The 14,480-nt window shown below is 42.6% G+C and overlaps 1 protein-coding gene across 1 annotated transcript in view; it reads left to right on the forward strand.

Annotated features, from left to right (window-relative positions):
* The first annotated feature begins 1,565 nt into the window (after positions 1-1,565).
* LOC122550329 (sodium channel protein type 1 subunit alpha-like) overlaps positions 1,566-14,480 on the forward strand; it is a 141,292-nt gene continuing 128,377 nt past the window's right edge. The window contains exons 1-2 of the mRNA XM_043691055.1: positions 1,566-1,666; positions 6,936-7,008. The gene's annotated coding sequence lies outside the window, so the exon portion shown is untranslated. The remainder of the gene's footprint in view (positions 1,667-6,935; positions 7,009-14,480) is intronic.

Consider the following 14,480-nt stretch of genomic DNA (forward strand, 5'->3'; position numbering starts at 1 on the left):
TACAAAATTGGAGGTAGCCTGCTCCATTACCAACTGCATCAACTTCTCATCAAGATCTGGATAAATGAAGACGTACAGCAAACTTCAGAGACTCAGCAATCGTTACCATCTACAGAAAGGAAAGGCGATGGATCTGAATGCGGAAACTTTCATAGGATTTTCCTGTTGGGAACAGGGGAAAAAGTCCTCACCCGCCAGCTGTCATGAACAGCTGGAGACAAAGGCTGGTTTTAGATCATCACTTGGAACATGCACCATGATCTGCACTATGCGACAGCTCCAAGAAAGATGTCATGAGCCACTTTAACCTTTGTACATGGCATTCATCGACCTCACCAAAGCCTTTGACTCGGTCTCAAGGGAACGCCTGTGGGATGTCCCATCTGCCTAAGGCTGCCCTGAAAAGTACATTCGAATCCTGAGACTCCTCCAGGATGGTGTGCTTGCCACGATCATGGTCAGTATCAGTGATTATGCTACATTTCAGTTTGAGCCCAAATTTCAGTGTGTTCTGTAGCTCAATACGCGCACTCAATCTCTGTGTGTGCGCTCTAATTCACAGGGTACGTTGCTTTTAGTTCAGGTGCTCTAGTTCAGAGTGTGTACTTGACCTCACAGCGTGGATTATATTTTACTGTGTGGGTACTAGTTAAATGTGTTGTATTTCAGTGTGTTGAGCTGTCGTTCAGAATGTGGCCTCTATTTCCATATCTGCATTCTCGCTCAACATATTCTCTCGAGTTCAGTGTATGGCTCAAATGCAAAGTTAAAATTCACACAACACCAGGTCATCGTCCAATAGGTTTATTTGGAAGCACTAGCTTTCAGAGCGCTGCTCCTTCACTAGGTGGTTGTGGAGAATGAGATTGTAAGACACAGAATTTATAGCAAAAGTTTACAGTGTGATAGAACTGAAATTATATATTGAAAAAGACCTGGATTGTTTGTTTTGTCTCATCTTTTGGAATGACCATGTAGGTTTCAGTTCTTTCCTATGTAAATCGCAAAACCTTTTTTTTAAATGTTACATTCTCAAGGGCACTTTAACAATTGGTGTAATGTCGGCCCAGATAAGGTATTGAAGGTGTTAACTCCGTGTGAGGCTATCTGTGCCACAATGGTCAGACTGATTCTAATTTTAAAAAGGGATTTACAGAATCTTACTGGATTCATGCGGTTTTTGAACAAAGTAAAATGTAATTCTGCAAGTAACAAACAGTCCGTGTCTTTTTCAATATATAATTTCAGTTACATCACACTGTAAACGTTTGCTATAAATTCTGTATCTTACAATCTTATTCTCCACAACCACCTGATGAAGGAGCAGCGCTCCAAAAGCTAGTGCTTCCGAATAAACCTGTTGGACTATAACCTGGTGTTGTGTGATTTTTAACTTTGTCCACCCCAGTCCAATACTGGCGTCTCCAAATCAAATGCGGAATAATTCCAAAAAGTCAAAGTTAAGAGTGCTCTTACTGAATGCGTAAAGCATTTGCAGCAAGATAGATAATCTAGAGGCATATATTGAGTTAAATGGTTACAATATAATTACCATTACAGGAACATGACTGCATGGTGACCAGGACTGGGAACTGAATATTCAAGGATATTCGACATTTAGGAAGGACAGATAAGGAAGAAAACGAGGTGGAGCTGATAATACAAGGTGGGTTCAGTACATTAGTAAAGGAGCATTTTAGATCGGAAAATTAATTTGTGCAATCTTTTTGGCTGGAACAAAGGGCAGCAGACATTGTATTGGAGTTATTTATCAGAAGCAATACTAATGTAGGGCATGCTATTAATCAAGAGATGCATGTAGTATGGGCAACACAGTTATCGCGAGTGACTTCAGTCTGCATAAAGATGTAAAGCAATTGAACACTAAATCTGTGGAGGACAAGTTTTTGGAATGTGTTAGGACTTGTTCTCTCGGACAGAATGGTAAGGAGTCACCTATAAGGCAACTATTTTAGATCTAGTATTACGTAATAAAAAAGGCCTAATCAACAATCTTACATAAAACAAAGATGCTGAAAATCTGAAACAAAAATAGAAATGGCTGGAGAAACTCAACAGGTCAGGCAGCACTTGTGAAGAGAAAGCATCCGATTAACAATATGAAAGAATTTTACATTATGTTCGAAATTGAGGAAGTGAGAATGCCAAATTTGAATAATTAAAATTTTGAAGGCATGAGGGGCAAATTTCTGAGGATAGATTGGAAAAATACATATTGAAAGGCATGACCCTTTAATGTAATGGATAGTTTTTAAAGGACTGTTATAGGGCTTACAGCAATATACATTGCTGCAAAAACTCTAAAAGGTTAGTCAACCATGACTCGAAAGGAAGTCAAGGATTGTACAAGATATAAAGAAAAGTCTTATTAACTTGCCAGAAGTAAGCCTGAAGATTGGGAAGCTTTTAAAATGCAGTAAAGGAGGATCAAGAAACAGAATGGATATGAAAAGGAAGAATAGAGTTAGAATGTAGCAAAAAAACCCATTAAAAATGGACTGTAGAAACTCTTACAGGTGTGTAAAAAAGGTAACACTGTGATCACAATCTGCTACAGCGTATATATTACCAATGTCAGTGTGTGCTGACAATTTCAGTGTGTGTGCTCTAGTATAATGCATTCATTCTTGTTCATTGTGCCTGTTCTAGTTCAGTGTGTGGTCTGTAATTTAGTGTGCACGCTCAAGTTCATTGTGTCTGACTTATTTCATTGTATGTATTCTATTTTGAAATCTGCTCTCTATTTGAGAGTGTGCAGTTCACTTCAGTGTGTGTGTGCTTTATTTCGCAATGCACATATTATTTCTGAGTGGGCAGCCTATTTTAATGTGCATGCTAAAGGTCAGGCATGCGCTAAATTTTAGTCCGAGCAATTTATTTCAGAGTGTGCACTCTTAGTTCAGTGTTTGATCTATTTCAGGGCATGCTCTCCATTTCAATGTATGCAGTAGAGACCACACTTTATTGTCCTTTAATTTGATTATAGGCTGAGGTTTACTACAAAGGACTGAAGAAGGAATTGCTGTACTTTTAAAAAGCAAGTTACTGAATCTCATTGGAAGTCGTGCTTGACTGTTGCTTTACAAGCAGTGGGGGCAGAGTATAAATAGATGGTACAGCACTAGGGTATGTATATAAAGTGAAGTTCGGCTGGTAACAGGTAGCTGATTGGGTTGTGACAATTTGGCCAGTTATGGATGCAAAAGGTCATCAACTGGTGACGACTGTCTGATTGGTTCCTGGTAGCTGAACAGTAGCCAACCTGAGGGCCTCTGGAAGGGTGGGCCAAGAGGTGTTCTTCAGTGAAAATGCCTGAAGCTGGAGATTTCTGTCACCAGTTGCCTCAAGCTGTTACTTTCTACCAATAAATCAGCAACTTCATAATTTATGAACCAGTCACCTTGTGGCTTCTGTGGGGGAAGTGAGAGCACTGAAGGACTTGGGAAGAAAAGGAACACTTTCTGGAATTCTGAGGACTGGTGCTATTTAAATGTTTCACCAGTACTTCTTTCCCTCTACCCATAACACCATTTTTTTGTTTATATGTGTATGGTGGGGTTTAGATATGGGTTAGAGTTTTAACACAGAACTAACAAGTTGACAATTTGAAGTTGTTTACCTGTGGTTAGAATCTATTTATATGTGATTAATAACAGTTCTTGTTAAGTAGAGAAACCTTGCTCACCTAAGGCTATCAGACAAGTAAATTAGGGACTTAACATACTTTGATAACATTTTAAACTTTTATGAAGACTCTGGGAATAATAGAGATTGATTTCCCATGTACTATCTCTGTGAGGCATTAGAAAGTTTAGTGTTGACTTTGAAAGAGAGACAAAGATTTGAGTGCGGCCTTAGTCCATAATAATGGTGAAGAAAACATAAAATTCTGAATTGCATATAAGAAATGGTACTGGAAGTTGCAAAGGATTTCCTGCAGGTGGTAGAATTGTCCCTGATGGTCTAAGGTGATCTTTCAAATCCCAACTTGATTGAATTGGCAGGAAAACTGGAGGCAGCATTTCCTGACAGAATTATCAAGCCATAAACTAATTAAGGTATGAGCACAGGACTTGGGTTTAGTCGCCAAACACAAAGATTAGGGACTGAAACATTGGAGAAAGGGAATATTCGGTTACAGTGAACACAGCTTGAGCATGAGGAGAAAATGAAAAAGGTAAAGATAGCAGAGAAAGATGAAGAAAAGGAAATGGCAATATAAATGAAAAACAAAGAAGTGAGAAGTCAGGAATTAGAATTACAAAGAGAATGGAGACAAGAGATAGAGAAAGAAAGGGAACATGAATCCAGGTTTAAAATGGCAAAGTTGAAACAGGAAACATCAAATATTGATGCAATCACTGAGGAGGAGAAATCTGAATCACAAATTGAAGCCCAGTTAAAAAAAAATATTTTGGCACAGGATACGAAAAATTGAAGAAAAAGAGTTGGAGGTATTCTTCATGTCATTTGAGAAAATAGCGAGAGAAATTAATTGGGCAGATGAAGACTGGACACTTCACATTGTGAAGACTCCACCTTTTTGTTTTTCTGTATTTTTGATTGCAGACTGGAATGAGAAAAGAGCAGTTTTAAAAATCAAAGATTGCTAAAGGATTACTGCAGGTTTTGAGAGCAGGTTACCTGATGCTCTTTATAGGTATTGTTTACACAGCTGCTGCTTCAAGCAGGAGCAGGAGACAGTGCAGTGAAACTGCAGCTAAGGATATGTACAAAGGAATTTTTAGCTGGAAACTAGTAGCTGATTGGTCTCTAGACCAGTGACTATTTATCAATGACAAAGGCCCTCTGCTTGCCAACACTGATATGATTGGTTCTCAGGTAGCTGAAAAGCTGTGTGTAGGATAATGAGAATCCATCAGGTCTCTGCAAACTCAGAGAACATCACTGTTCTCTGCAGGAAAGCAACTTGAAACCAGCAGGAAATGAGTTTAACTTTCTTTCAGCAGTTGCTACAAGCTATGAGTTTTAACAAAGAAGCCAGAGAGCTTTATAAATGTGAATCAGTTGCTCTGTGCCTCACAATGTTTACATGTACATTAGTTTGTGTGGCACACTTGGAAAGACTGCAACCTATGGCAATCTGCTAACAAGGTGTTTTTAAAGGCAATAACGCACGTCATTTGGGAACTTGCCATATCACTTGAGAAAAGTACACAGGATGCAGTCAAATGTTCTCAGTGTTGAGATGGGCTTTCCTGAATATCTCACTCACTTCTCCAACTCATCTCACCATAGCCCACATCCCCTAATGCCTGGTATGATTCCACACACTCCCCACCCCGAGTTAGTAAATGGAATGGAATAAGTGGAGACTAAATCCCAATTCCATTGTACAAAGTCCAATTGGAATGTGAATTGTTATCTGGCCTAGTGGTAATTGGGGTTGTTAAGAAATTTTTGGATGGAATGGATTTACTCCTGTGGACTGCTTTGGCTGGAGTGGCACAGTGATTGGCACTGCTGCCTCACAGCGTCAGGGACTCAGGTTTGATTCCACCCTCGAGTGACGGTCTGTGTGGAATTTGGACATTCTCCCTGTGTCTGTGTGGGTTTCCTCCGGGTGCTCTGGCTTCCCTCCACAGTCCGAAGATGTGCAGCGTAGATGGATTAGCCATGGGAAATGCAGGGTTACAGGGGTAGGTTTAGAAAGTTGGGTCTGGGTGAGATGCTGATTCTATGAGTAAAAGAGATAGATTCTTGTATAATCACAGAAAGTCTGAGTGAGCCTGAAGAGATGGAATAGCTCCAAGAGCAGGTTGAGGTTATTTTTCTGTCATATGTAGTGATCTGAGCAATTGCTCAATGAAATTCATCACCAGAAGCCGTAATCGTTACTGCAAGCAGATGTTAGGATGGCTGAAATGCTCTATAAGAGTGAGGGGAAGGCGAAAGAAGTGATTAGTAATGTAGTGTCTTAGTAATGCAAGATCAGAAGGCAGATCCAAAATTAAATATATTGGATCAGACAGCTGACACAGAATCTGAGGCTAATGGAGTGCCAAACTGTCTTTATGTTAATATAAACAAAGTGTTTGACATGTTTTATTGATCGAGGCTCAGAAAGCTGATCCAGAGTTTTGAAAAAAACCCGTCTGGTTCACTAATGTCCTTTAGGGAAGGAAGCAGCCATTCTTACCTGGTCTGGCCTACATGTGACTCCAGACCCACAGCAATGTGGGTGACTCTTAAGCGCTTCTTGATAACCAATCAATTTCATTGGTAAGTAAGGATGGGTAACAAATGGCAGCTATGAACACATCTGAAATCTTGTGGTCTTACAGCATGTGTGTGGCAGCATTGCGAATGTGCACTCTGGTACAGTACATGCAGTCTAGAGTCACAGGTCTGCTAATGTTGAGACAGAGTTAAAAATCACACAACATCAGGTTATAGTCCAACATCAGGAGACACAGCCATCAGATGAAGGAACAGCACTCCAAAAGCTAGTGCTTCCAAATAAACCTGTTGGACTATAACCTGGTGTTGTGTAATTTTTAATTTTGTATACCCCAGTCCAACACCGGCATCTCCAAATCATGACTAATGTTGGGACAGCGAGTTATAGTTCAGTTTGCACAGTAGTATAGGGAATGTGATCATGGTGAGGGTGTGCGCTGTAGCTCAGTTTGTTGTTGTCTATGTCAAAGTGTTTCCTGCTCTTTACAGAAGTTTAAATGTGCTTTCCAGACAATGGAGGATGTTGTGGTGTAGTCACGGTTGTAATGTGGAATACACTGTCCACTCTGCTGCACGTGGTCACCTGTGTCCCCTGGAGTAATCCCACTCCGTGGCTCTGAATATTGTCAAATCTGTCATTTTAAGGTTGAGGAATGGTCAGGCTTTGAATGGGAACCATTGTAGGCCCCAGTAATAAATCTGCTTCTTTCCAGGCTCAGTGAAGAGTCAAGATGGCTAGTTGATGACCAGCAGTGTCCAGGAGCATTGTTGACCTGCTTTTTGCAGGTAGGAGCTATCAATCCCACAATGTGACCTACAATCTCACTGTAGGTTGGTCATTTCTACATTAAACCACTGGAGTAACCACAGTGCTTTGCAGCTCAGATGCCTGGCTCATTTTATTGAGCAGGTCGGAACTGGTTCATGGAAGGCAGGCAAGGACCTCATTTCTGTTGCGACCAAAAGCGCCTCACATACACAAATCACTTTTGTGTCATTGCCATTTTACGGCCTGTACTGCGCTGTAATGTTCTATGTTCGATATGTTGATTCTCTCTTTCTGAGCAACGTAGCAGCCGATTTTCACCCAGCAAGGTCCCACAGTCAGCCATTGGAGTGGGTCAGCTGTAGGGATGTGAGTTCAGGAATAACTCTGATCGCTCATTTTGAAAAGATGGGCTGAGCATCTCGCCTGTTCATCATGGGTTGAGCATCTCACCTGTTCAGTTCCTCCGAGTGGATGATGGGAAATTGAGCTTGCACTGAGATCACTGCACACCCTTGAGAGAGATGTGGGTCTGGAACACCTGAGTGGGTGCATGAATGCATGGCAGATGCAGGGTGATTTGAAGAAATGCGAGGTTATCCACTTTGGTAGCAAAAACAGGAAGGCAGCTTATTATTTAAAGCGCTATAAACTGAGAGAGGGGAATGCACAGTGAGGTCTGGGTATCCTCACATACCTGAAGGTGAGCATGCAGCTGCTGCAGGCAGTGAAGAAGGTAAAACGTATGCAGTTTTGCTTGCCATATTTAAGGAAAGATGTTCTCACTATAAAGGGAAGGTTTTCCAGACTGATTCCTGGGATGGTGGGACTGACACGCGAGGAGAGATTGGATCAGTTAGGATTATATTCACTGGAGTTCAGAAAAATGTCTCAGAGAAATCTGTAAAATTCTAATGGGACTGCACAGGCTTGATTCAGGAAGGATGTTCCCAATGGTTGGAAATATAGATCAAGGAATCACAGTCTAAAAACGCAGGGGAGACCATATAGGACTGAAATATTTTCTGTATTTCTATTCCTCCCAACACCTCATGTTTGAAATATAACATACTGCAATTCAAGGCCCATTTACATGTCAAGTCAGACCTATCGAATCCCTACAGTGTGGAAACAGGCTCTTTGGCCCAACACGTCCACACCGACTCTCTGAAGAGTAACCCCCCAGACATTTCCCTTACCCTGTTATGCTATATTTAGCCCTGCCTGATGCACCTAATTTACACATCCGTGAATACCATGGCAGAATTTCCCATGGCTGAATCACCCTGACCTGCAACATCTTTGGACTGTGGGAGGAAACCCACGCAGACACGGGGAGAATGTGCCAACTCCTCACAGACAGTCACCCGAGGCTGGAATCGAACCCAGGTCGCTGGTGCTGTGAGGCAGCAGTGCTAACTACTGAGTCATCGTGCCACCCATACTCTCCTGTCCTTTCCTCTCCCTGAGCACAGGCTAACATTCAGGCCTGAAATAACCACCCCAACAAATGCAAGCTAAATGCTGTTTATCCTCATTGAGATCGGTCCAGTCGAGTTGGCCAGAAACGGCATTTTACTTTAATAGAATTTTACGCCAAGGAGAGAGGCCTTTTGACCCATCGTGTCCTTGCTGGCCAGATAATAGAGTCATAGAGTCATAGAAATGTACAGCATGGAAACAGACCCTTTGGACCAACCCGTCCATGCCGACCAGATATCTCAACCCAATCTAGTCCCACCTGCCAGCACCCGGCCCACATCCCTCTAAACCCTTCCTATTCATATACCCATCCAAATGCCTCTTAAATGTTGCAATTGTACCAGCCTCCACCACTTCCTCTGGCAGCTCATTCCATACACGTACCACCCTCTGCGTGAAAAGGTTGCCCCTCAGGTCCCTTTTAAATCTTCCCCCTCTCACCCTAAACCTATGTCCCCTAGTTTTGGATGCCTTTACCCCAGGGAAAAGACCTTGTTGATTTATCCTATCCTTGCCCCTCATGATTTTATAAACCTCTATAAGGTCAGCCTCCGACACTCCAGGGAAAACAGCCCCAGCCTCTTCAGCTTCTCCCATTAACGTGTGAACCACCCTCTCTGTTAGAAAAGTGTTCCTCATGTTCTTTTTAAATCTTTCTCCTCTCACCTTAAAAATATGTCCTCTCGTCGAAGCCCCCCAACCTAAGAAAAAGGACCCTAATCCCCTCATGATTTTATAAACCTCCATAACATTACCCCTTAGCTGTTTACACTCCAGGGAAAACAAGCCCCAGCTTATCCAGCCTCTCCTTAAGTTTCAAACCCTCCATTCCTGGCAACATCCTGGTAAATCTTTTCTAAACCCTCTCCAGTTTAGTAATATCCTTCCGCTTGCAGGGAGACCAGAACTGGACAGAGACCAAGCACATTATCCACTCTGGTCCCACTTTCCAGCACTTAGCCTGTAGCCTTGTATGCTTTGGCATTTAAAGTGATCATTGGAACACTTGTTAAGCATTATGCCGGGTCCTGCCTCTACCAACCTTTCCAACGGTGAATTCCAGTAAATCCCCTCCTGCATAGAACAGACCCCACGATGCTGTGCCGAGGATTATTCCTAATCCAAAATAAAATAACCTAACCTATGCACCCCTCAACTCACTGCTGTCCATGTGCATGTCCAACAGTCGCTCAAACATCCCCAATGACTCTGCTTCCACCTTAAATCCAGACCCCTCCGGTTGTTAGTCCTTTTACTAAGGGGGAAGGTTTCTTCCTATCTACCCCCTCAATGTCTTTTCGTATTTGACCCATTTCCAAAACTTTGCTAAGAAGCCATGCTGTACCCCAGCAAAAGAAGTAAATGTTACTGTTTGTTTAAAAAAATCAGCTTTCAGTAAGTTTGAAAATGCATGATTTTAACATTTGAGGCACATCTAGCTAAGGTCTTCCTTCCCTAAAGGACATTAGAAAACCAGGTGGGTGTTTATAACAATCATATTCACCATTATAGTACATTGCAATATATTTCAGATTTATTACACGCATTTGCATTCCAGCAGCAATGTGAGCCCATGTCTGTAGGGTACTAGCCTGAGCCTCTGGATTGCTAGTCCAGCAATATTACTACTGCCAACCAGCTCTCCCTTTTCCAGTTATATAGCTCCTACCTCATAGCAAGTACCCAGTGCCTCCACTTAAGCCATTAATATTGATGAAAGGTCACAACATGATAACAACGCAGCTGAGGCACAGGAGGTGGGCATCACAGGATGGGCTGGTACTTGTTGCCCATCCCTAAATGCCCAGAGGAGAGTTTATTAACAGTCAGGTTGCTGTGGGTCTGGAATCAGATGCAGGTCCAACCACTTAAGAATAGCAGATTTCCTTCCCTCAAGTACATTAGAAATCAGTGCAGCCTTTACAATGATGGTTCCATGCACACCACTAAGCTGGCTTTTTATTTCCAGAGCTTTTTTTAATAAATCGGATTTAAATTTCACCAGCTGCTATCACATCAGCAACTGAATAGCAGAGTGGATTTGGTGGGCTGAATGGTCTACATCTGCTCCTATGTGTTATGGTGGGATTTGAATCTGCATCTTTAGGGCATGATGAGCCCAGTGACACTACCACTGTGGTACACGTTCACCTTGGGGCGATGGGGAGCTGTATTTTCGACTCTGCTTTGAAAACCCAGCCCTCGATTTGTGCTGAGTATGAACTGTGCTTAAAAACGCTATGAAGTGTTTGGGCCGCGTTTGGCAATTGTGCCTCAATTGTGCAGAACGATCACAACCCTTCCCTAGTGGTACTCTGCGATGACGAGTCTCTTTCTCTCTCTCTCGTTACACCAGTCGGATTGTAGCACTACAGAATGTAATTAGTTTGGAAATGTGTTCACTTGGTCTGCCCTTCAGAAAGTGTTAGAAGCCAAGTGTCTCGAGTATTGATGATTCATAGTTATTATAATATTCATGGCTGTCATAGTAATCAATACCATCCAAACTCGGAGCTGTAATCTATTATAATGCATTATTAATAGCACACAACACAAAACAGGTAATCAGCCAATATCCGGCCAGAAATTAGAATTTTCATTTACAGTTTCTCAAGATAGCCCTTTGACTCGACATTCTCAGTAACTTGCCTTATGCTGCCTGGAATCTTTGATGCACTTGCCATGTTGATGCCACAGTCAAGAAGGCACAACAATGCCTCAATGTCCTCAGGAGGCTAAGGAAATTCAGCATGTCCATAAGGACCCGCACCAACTTCCATAGATGCAGCATCGAGAGCATCCTGCCAGGGTACATAACAGCCTGGGACGGCAGCTGCTCTGCCCAGGACCATAAGAAACTACAGAAAGTGGTATGCGCAACCCACAGCCTCACGTTTCGACTTTGATCTCCAGCATCTGCAGTCCTCACTTTCTCCTGGACCATCACAGGAGCCAGCCTCCCAACCATGAACTCCATTTACACATCTTGTTGCCACGGAAAGGCTGTCAACATCATCAAAGACCCCTCCCACCCCGGTAATAATCTTCTATAACCTTTTCCATCAGGCAGAAGATGCAGAAGCCTGAACACACCCACCAACAGTTACTTCCCAGCTGTTATTAAACTGATGAATGAGCTCTCTAGCACCAGTTAACGCTGATCTTGCTATGTTGATTTGGCCTAGCGCATGCCCTGTGCAATGTAACCTGTATCCCTCTGTCTAGGTCGTTCTGATCTGTACATCCTTGCTTACTATGATTTTCCTGTACTTTTTGTAAACAAAGCTTTTCACTGTACTTCGGTACACATGACAATAAATCAAATCGAATCGAATATCAATCTCTGTTTAAGGATTCTGTACCTACGTTAAGGTGCAAAGATTGTGTCTGATAGCAAATAATTTGGAAGGTGGTGAATTGATGTCCAGCTCCACGGTTCCCTCAGTCAAGGCAAGGGAGGTTGGTCTCCACCCCTCAACCGCTTTCAGGAAAGAAAACAGTTTACCTGCTCTTTCTCACATTCTGTTTGTGGGGTCTTGCTCTGCCAAAATAATAAAAAAGAAAATAAAAGGCATTTCTGTAGCACCTCTTCTAAAATCCTTCTCAACCAATGAAGGCCATCGGCTACTGGGCCTTCTGGAGCTCCAGAAGGTGGGATATCCTGCTACTGATGGGCAGAAGGTATCCACTGATTGACTAGAATGACTGGGTTATCTTCTGAGGGAAGTGTGGACAGGCTGGGCTGGAACGAAGAGGAACCTTGATTGAAAGTTGGCAGGGTGGACCTGAGAGAATGCTTCCTCTTACGGACATATGCTGCTTGAGAGGTCAGTTTAAAAAGCAGGGGTCACGCATTTAAAAGAGAGAAGAGGAGAAACCTTTTCTCACAGAGGGTCTTGAGGCTTTGGAGCGCTCTTCCTGTAAACTTCCTTGGACAGCACAGTGGCTCAGTGGTTAGCAGAGCTGCCTCATAGTGCCGTGGACCTGGGTTTGATCCCACCCTTGGGCTACTGTCTGTGTGGAGTTTGTATATTCTCCCTGTACCTGTGTGAGTTTCTGTCCACAGATATGTAGGTTAGGTAGTTTGGCCGGGCTGAATTGTCCACAGAGGTCAGGTATATGAAGGCTTTTTGGACTAGCTGAGTAAATACAGGGTGAGTCTGGTTGGGCGAGTCTTCAGACAAATGGTGTGGACTCAAGGGTATGAGTTGCCTATTTCCACACTGTACAGATTTTATGAAACTTTGCCATAAAAATATTGAAGATCTTTGTTTCTACCAGCGGTAGATCGGAAGCAAATGGGGTAGGTGAGAATGTGTAGGTTATTATCTGAGGAGGCACAATTGTATAAATAGCGCATTAGGCTTGAGAGGCTGAATGGCCTCTGACTGCTTCTCATTTCTAGACCCTTCTGCGCACCGTCCTTACCCCTGCTCTATATTCCTTATTCTGTTTATGCAACAGTTTGACACACTTGTACATCTTGCAGAATGACTCCAAAACTTTGAACCAGTAAATAATACGAAAGAACATAATTTGTTCAAACCCCACGCTATCAAAATGATTTCTGATTGTGTACATTGTGCGAAAAGATCATCTTCCAATATGCAGCAATACACGATATGACATGGTGTCACCATGATAAGGTATTTTTCTCCCGGTGTATATCTTGTGAAAAGTGCAGAATGAGAATATGCAATCAGTTTCACAATATTTTACACAAAAGACAACTCTGTAAATACAAATGCAGAATTTTTATTCATACACAAAATGTATTTTCCACAGTTAATTGTTTGGGGTGAGGGCTGGTGGAGGGGGTACAATGTTGATGGTTTGCCTGGGACATGCAATGCCCTTTTGTGAATCCATAAGATCTTAAGTTCATAGGAACAAAAGGAGGCAATTTGGCCCATTGGGGTCTGCTCCACTGATCAACGAAGTCATGGCTGATCTGATAATCCTCCACTCCACTTTCCTACCTTAACCCATTAATCCTTGATTCCCTTAATGATTAAAAATCAGCCTGCCTCAGCCTTGAACATACCAAATGACCCAATCTCACTAGCCCTCTATGGTAAAGAAATCCACAGTTTCAATCCCCACTGAGAGAAGAAATTCCTCCTCATCTCTAACTTCAATGTGCGACCTCTTATTCTGAGATTATGCTGTCTGGGCCTAGATAGCATAAGGTGAAACAAACTGTCCTACCTTCCGTTAACATTTGTCTTCCCTATGAGCCGCTGAGCTTGGATTCTAATTTATTCTGACTCATCGACAAGGACTCCAAATTCCTCTGTTCTTTCCGCATTCTCCCTTGGTTTAAATAATGTTTATTTATTCCTTGATAGCATAATGTTCCTTGATGTAAATGATATTGGTGCATAGCCTCAAACTAAGAGGGAACAGATTTCGGACTAAGTTGAGGAAGAACTTCTTCACCTAGAGGGCTGTGAATCTGTGGAATTCCCTGCCCAGTGAAGCAGTTGAGGCTACCTCATTGAATATTTTTAAAGCAAGGTTAAATAGATTTTTGAACAGTAAAAGAATTAAGTGTTATGGTGAGCGGGCGGGTAAATGGAGCTGAGTCCATGAAAAGATCAGCCATGATCTTATTGAATGGTGGAGCAGGCTCGAGGGGCCAGATGGCCTACTCCTGCTCCTATTCCTAGAGTCATAGAGATGTACAGCATGGAAACAGACCCTTCGGTCCAACTCGTCCATGCCAACTGGATATCCCAAACCAACCTGGTCCCACCTGCCAGCACCCGGCCCATATCCCTCCAAACCCTTCCTAATCATATACCCATACAGATGCCTTTTAAATGTTACAATTGTACCAGCCTCCACCACTTCCTCTGGCAGCTCATTCCATACACATACCACCCTCTGCAAGAAAAAGTTGTCCCTTAGGTCTCTTTTATATCTTTCCCCTTTCACCCTAAACCTATGCCCTCTAGTTCTGGACTCCTCCACCCCAGGGAAAAGACTTTGTCTATTTATCCTATCCATG

Source organism: Chiloscyllium plagiosum, chromosome 5 (assembly GCF_004010195.1).
Source record: "Chiloscyllium plagiosum isolate BGI_BamShark_2017 chromosome 5, ASM401019v2, whole genome shotgun sequence".
Classification (NCBI taxonomy): domain Eukaryota; kingdom Metazoa; phylum Chordata; class Chondrichthyes; order Orectolobiformes; family Hemiscylliidae; genus Chiloscyllium; species Chiloscyllium plagiosum.